This window comes from Prunus mume, linkage group LG8, assembly GCF_029339155.1.
Source record: "Prunus mume cultivar Tortuosa linkage group LG8, ASM2933915v1, whole genome shotgun sequence".
Taxonomy (NCBI): Eukaryota; Viridiplantae; Streptophyta; class Magnoliopsida; order Rosales; family Rosaceae; genus Prunus; species Prunus mume.
The window spans coordinates 12,261,916-12,269,045 of NC_142705.1; the positions used below are offsets into that span (position 1 = coordinate 12,261,916).

Consider the following 7,130-nt stretch of genomic DNA (forward strand, 5'->3'; position numbering starts at 1 on the left):
AACAATAAAGTAGAAATTGTATTTCCATTAAAACACCACAGTAATCAGACATTAAGCAAGGTCCATAAATTAACAAGCCAATTAACCCATTAGGTAATCATCCCTCCATCCCCTATGAACTGTAGCAGACAAAATCTTAATTCAGCCTCTGTATATTATTATCAGTACATGTAGCCATTCATTTCTAAGGTATGGCTTTCACTACCTTCTAGCTCTCAAACTGAAGCAACTCCGACAATCACTTCGAACGATCCATCAGCTTCATGGTTTTTGAAGTAACAGACAGTATGGACTTCAGAGAGATTCATGAGTGCAAGCGTGAAAGCTCAAGGAGCCTGTCATGATATGAGTCAGTCAAGGCATGAGAGTCCATAAATATCAATAAGTTGCCAATTCAACCTAAGAACATAGGCGCTGTTATCACCCAAGCTGACAATAAACCAAAAGAAATTCAAGGCAACAACATGGTTTTGTTTTCATGAAATTCAAGCCAAGAACATAGGTGTATGTAAACAAAAAACTCTAATGTCAGGATACAAAAGAAATTTCATGAAAATTAGGTTTCAGACTTTTCATGTACCTCCCTTGTGAAGCGTGGCCTGTACTTGATGGAATGAGAGAAATAATCCAAAAACTTGTATGACGCTTATGTTTTATGGTCTTTCTATTTCTTGTACTTCTGTAAAAGAAAGTGCAGGTAACACAGGCTTCAGATGTCATGATCCCATTCTATTTTCAGTCTCTCCACTGAACATGATCACCAGATGGAAGAATTACAGATGAATCTACCCGGAAAAAAAATACACAAATTTGTAAACTGAAAACTCAACATTGCTATTACAAGAATTGCAAATCCTTATCCACAAAGGCTTGAGACTAGTTCAAAGGACGAGGAACAGAACACCATTGTGGTCGAGACAAAAAATCATGACCATCACATTTAAACCAGCACTTTTGTACCTCTCAAAATCTCGTACTATACTAATAGCTTCCCACATTTCGCCAAGCTCAACTCGTAAGTTTGCAACCCTAATTTCATTCATGACACTCTTTTCCATACATAACCAGCACTGTTCTACAAAACAACCTAAAACCTTCATCCTGGTAACCTGGCAGAAAATGCAAGCTCCATAGATGAGAGGAGAAAAAGGTGAACACTACAGCTAAAAGCTTACAACAAAGCGCTCAGGAACTAAGACAAAATAATAGCCCAGGACATCAGATAGCATCTTATACAACACAAACCCCCTCTCCAAAACCAACACCAAAACCTAAACTTTCCCTTACACATCAAGATCTTAGAACCCTGACAAACCAGTCAACCTGAAACATAACTTGATGTTTTCAATCGGGAATGTTCTAAAAATGATCTTCCGAGGTCTTTAAGAATGAAAATAATTCTCAACTTGCTAGCAACATAATTTATTCCCCTCTCTAATACTCTTTCCCCATTAGTAATTGTGATTTAACAGCTAAGAAGTAATAAACAAGATAACAATTATATATATGTTCATTTGCTAACATCAATGAAACAAGTAAAGAACATACTCCAATGCAGTAGCACCTATTTAGATGACAGAAGAAACTCCAATGCAGCACAGATGTGAAAACCACAGTTCTTATGCAGGGCATTGAGAAACAAACCCTTATTTCACGCAGTGATGAAAAGTGAATAGTTAAGATTTAAAAACAAAAACAAAAGCAAAACTATTAACAGTACGAGAAATCAATCCAACGAGACAAATCAGACACAACTCTTTCTCATTTTCACCAATTGCCACAATGATTTTTAGTTGCTGAATTCGTGACAGGACTGACAACACATTTTAAAGACAACCTGTCAATCAATGACATTGCGATCGGCAAATTGTTTCGATAGGAAACATTATATCTGAATTATGCATCCAAAATCATCAAATTCTGCACTTCAAGAGAAACCCTACCCAAGTATGTCAAATTCCAAAACCAAAAACATGCCCGTATCCTCTGGAAAAAAAGATCCCGACAAACTCTCTCTGTATTCTCCACCACAGTTGCATTCCAATATCTACATTACCAAAGGCACCAAATCAAAGCAATCAGCAATGCATATAAGAAAACAGTAAAACTCACAGAATCCCAATCAATGAAACTATAAACTGAGAAGAACCCATTAATTAAAAGCTCAAATCAAAACCAACCTGTCTTCCTCGGGAATATCCGAATGTGTTAGCTTGACAACAGTGAGCCAGGTTCAGGCTCTTCTAGTGTAAGCCTCACCTGCAAAAATTCAAACGAAACACACTCAGTCCACAAATCACAAAACCAATTAAAATCAACCAAAAATACGTTCAACCAAAAGCAAAACTTCACATACCGTTAATCAACCCATCAAACCAGCTCCCAAATCTCCACTTCTGCACAATCAAACTCCCATTCTGCAACTCCAAATTGGTAATCGACACCGACCCATGAAAAATAGTATACTAATCTGCCCTCCAACCTCCTTTCTTATCTAAGCATCGCTCTGACTAAAACGACCCTTCCATCTATGATTTAAGAATTTCTCAAACAACCAAGATTGAAACTTCTAAACTAATACTCACCTAACTCAACTACAAGAAACATATCTTGGGTTTATTCATCCTATATTGAACATTGACTCGACTAAATAAAAAAAGTGGAGCAGCTCCTCACAAGTCTAAGGGATTATCAGAGCATCATACATTCGAAATTTGGCGGAAACGAGCTTAAGCCTTAAGCGAAAGTATATAAAGAAATCGTCAAATACACAATTCTTCGATGTGGGACAAAGCCTCCGCGGTTTTAATAGTAAGTTATTCCTGTTTTTTTTTTCCTTTCTTCCAAGTTGGTAATGATGTAATCTATCAAAAATAAAGTAGAAATTGTATTTCCATTAAAATACCACAGTAATCAGACATTAAGGAAGGTCCATAATTAACAAGCCAATTAACTCATTAGGTAATCATCCATCCATCCCCTATGAAAAGGACCAAAACTGTAGCAGACAAATCATACGTCAGTCCAGCCTAACTTTTACTCAATTTTATTTAAATTCGATTACATTTATTGATTGTTTTAGGACGTAGTCATATTAGTTAATTTATTTGATTTTATGTGTTTTTTTAGGACCTTTTCTATTAAGAGGGACAATAGAATATTGAACTCACACACACTACATGAATGTTAAGACTCGAATGAGAGATCATTTGCTCCTAAATCATTACACTAGTGAGTCCTTTGATTTTATGTTTTAATGATCAAATTTGAGGCCAAAAGTTGTATCGTAGATAATCAACTATGTCAATAAATAGAATCAATGCTTGAGAATTTCTTCTCATATATCTCATTCATATCTTAATTCCAAAATACTAAATATGTATCGGTGATAATATTATATGAAACTTAAATTCCTCCTTGGAGTTTGAGCAGATGAAACTCCACCTTTCAAAGAGGTGATCGGAGAGACTCATCCTGCTTCTTTTTCAAGTTCAATTTAAGTTGGGCAGCTTAAATTCCAACTGAAGCTCACAGGGCAATTTTGGGCCTCCTGCTTGATAAACTGACAATTGTTAATCTTGGTGCAAATAGAAGACTAAACTCGGCCTGATTAACAAACAAATATATTAAAAGGTCGGTTTACAATATTATTAAAAGGCCCATTTTGTAAGATTTTCTTTTTCTATAGAGAGAAGAACGAGATGCCTGAGAAATGAGGGAGAGGTGGGGGTAAGAAAAGAGGGAGAAAATATAAAACTATTTAAAAACATAATTGTTCAATAGTTTTTTGTAGTTAATTTTACGTGACATTAGAGCACCCACAATGTACTCCTTAAATCACCTCCTTATGTAAATTTTTGGGGAGATTTTAAAAAATACAACTCCAACCATGCTCCCTATTCACTTCCTAAAATAGGGAGATCTCTAGAAGTTCCTAAATCTGAGGAGAGAAAAAGAACTCATAATGGCTCCCTATAATTTAATGCTGCTTTATTTTATGAGTATTTTAAACCTTTAATTAATGCTAATGATTTTTTATATTATTTTTATAGAGATTGACCAATTAAAAAAGAGTTATAGCATTTATAAGTTCCTAAATTAGAGAGTATGATTGGAGTTAAAATTTTAAAAGATGTCCTAAAATAGCTTTTGTATATTTTCAGATAAATTTTAACTACAAAATAGAGAGCATGATTATATAGTCATCTAATTCTATGAACTCTCTTTTTTGGGTCGGATATTTGATTATAAGATATAATTAGTATGATACATACATGTAGCTGGGGTGAGAGGCAAAGCCTGCTGGTCAAAGTGCTTATTAACTTGTTCCAAACGCTTTTATAGAATGATCTATAAAGTGGCTTGGTAAGTGGCAACATTTTCCCAGAACAAAAATTGAAAGGTAACCTTTCCAAAAAGCTTAATTAATAATCACTGACATGCGTAACACAAGACAAGCTTGTTAAAAGCATTATCGGTGTCTAATAGTTAAACCCCACAATTATTCGTGATCATTGCGCTATAACGGATGTCAATGGCTGTAATGTGGTTTTGTTGTAGTGATTGTTGGTTGTCAATGGAATGTTCACTACTCTAACCAAAAACTTGAACAAGATGATGTTGGATCCATCCTTTTGTATAAATACAAATAATGCGTATGCCTTGCTTGGTGCTCTCTTGTTCAACTTTTGTGCTGGGGTTTCACATGGATTGGCTGGGCTGATGCCCGTTTCTTCTCTACGTTTCTTATTTGAATTATTGTCCAGCTAGATAGCATCATAGTAGCTTCTTCACTCTCATGAGTACGTAGTGAAAAGGTTGGGAAAATTATTATTGCTTGAAAAGCCGCAATGTTTAGGCCATCATTAGTTTTGTTGTTGTAAAGGTTCAGAAATCTTATCGAGAGCAAAATTATTGCAGGTTTCTCGTTTTGTTTTTCTTGTTTTTCTCCTCCTCTTGTTTTTCGGGGTTATGCCTTTTGCCTTGAGCGGCCAAGGTTCCTCCATTCTTTTCATCTTTAGTTTTTTGATGGAATGGCAAAAACATAATGAAGTGGTCCTCTTTTCATCTTTAGTGACATTAGTACTAGTAATGATTAGAGGGTTTCTAACTCAAAATAAATTGGACAACTATTCGGGGTGCATGTAGTATCTTGGAGCCGTTGATAATATGATTATAAAGGGATTTAATTCGGGGTGCATCCCGACTATCAATATCGCTTGTAAAAAAAATATATACAAAAATACAAAAGGACACAGAAAAAAGAACGACTGACCGCCAAACACTAATGACTATTTCACAAACAGAAAAAAGAACGATTGGCCACCAAACACTAATGACTATTTTGCTGAAAATATTGTCAACATACAATTCAATTGTGAAGAATTCAAAAGTGCCAATCTTGCTTTTTAACTTCAACTCTGAAACATTCTTCTATAATAACAAAGCAATGCATAAAAAAGATAAAAGAGAATAGTACGGGAATACTTCATACGGAAGACCTCTTGTAATTCGAATTTCGTTCATTATGAATCATGTTGCTTTTCTTTTTCTTTCTTTTTTAACAGAGTGGTAAAATAGTACCCTTTACCATATTGGATAAAGAGAGGGGGAGATACGAAGTCATGTGCTCATGGTGTCATATTTGGGACAAAATGCATAACAGATCGAAATGTCCCACTGAAACTTAGAAAAATAATACGATGCATTTAGATTGATTTGCAGATATCCGAATAAAAAATGTACAAAAGGCCTCGGTGCTATTAGATTAATAGTATTTATAGTGGACCTACCTTTTATGCATGTTGGTACCGAATCAATACATAGGCTCACCACTTACACTTATTTGTGTTTTTGTGTTTTTTTGTTTTCAATTGTCAAACACTTATGTGTGTTGGTATGTAGGATTATTACCTCACTAGCACTTATGCATGTCAGTACCGAACCTCCGCATAGTATACCCACCAACTAGACCGATATTGTCCCCAACTTAGCCACCTAAGTCCAATACATTGGTCAAGCCCAATAGACCTTTATTATAGGTGTGGGGTTTTCCCTAAAGGCCTTGGTGCTATTATCTATCAAACCCCTATATTTAAGGTGTAAATTACTGTTATAGTTCCCCGATGTGGGACTCTATAAAAACGAATGGGGCGGTAATTAATCAACTTCCCTTGTAACAGACTTGGTAATTCGGTAAGTTCTTAACCTTGCTGTCGTTGACTAGTCTATTTTTCTGAAAATGCTTGTTTAGCCATGCCATGCGGCCCAGCCCAGGCTTCCCTGTTATAACTTCCATTGTTTTTTTTTTTCCCTTTCTTCTGACAAGTTGGTAATGATGTAATCTATCAAAAATAAAGTAGAAATTGTATTTCCATTAAGATACCACAGTAATTAGACATTAAGCAAGTTCCATAAATTAACAAGGCAATTAACCCATTAGGTAATCATCCATCCATCCCTTATGAAAAGGAACAAAATCTTAATTTGGCATCCAATCTAATGTAAAGCATTCCATCTTGAGATTGATTCAGCCTCTTTATATTATTATCAGTACATGTAGGCATTCATTTCTAAATATTTATCATTTATGCGGATGCTATAGTCTCATACATCAGTCCAGCTCTGTGGACGCATTGACAAAACTTAGCTTTTACTCAATTTTATTCAAATTCGATTACATTTATTGATTGTTTTAGGAGGACGTAGTTATATTAGTTAATCTCTTTGATTTTATGTATTTTTTAGGACCTTTCTTATTGAAAGAGGCGATAATATATTAAACTCTCACACACTACATCGATGCTAGAACTCGAATGAGAGCATTTGTTTCAAACCACTATACTAATGGGTCCTTTAATTTTATATTTTATATCAAATTTGAGGTTAAAAGCTGTATCGTAAATGAAATCAATGCTTGAGAATTTCTTCTCATATATCTCATTCATATCTTAATTCCAAAATACTTTTTTTGCCTAAAAGACATTTTTTGTCTCTATAGTTTAACACTTCAACCACTTTTGACTGTGTAACTTCAATTCCGTCAATTTTGACCATGTAGTTTCGTATTTGTAGCAATTCAATGACAAGTTAGTATTCCTGTCAATTTCTTTGACGGTGCAAGGGGCAAT

General features: G+C 34.9%; 1 long non-coding RNA gene across 1 annotated transcript; it reads right to left on the reverse strand.

The window, feature by feature from the left end:
- Window positions 1-2,718, reverse strand: LOC103339401 (uncharacterized). Its single transcript, XR_514681.3, has 4 exons — window positions 2,357-2,718; window positions 2,181-2,259; window positions 1,944-2,047; window positions 1-335 (listed from the first exon to the last, which is right to left on the reverse strand). It is a non-coding gene; the product is annotated as an uncharacterized LOC103339401 (long non-coding RNA).
- Window positions 2,719-7,130: the final 4,412 nt, after the last annotated feature.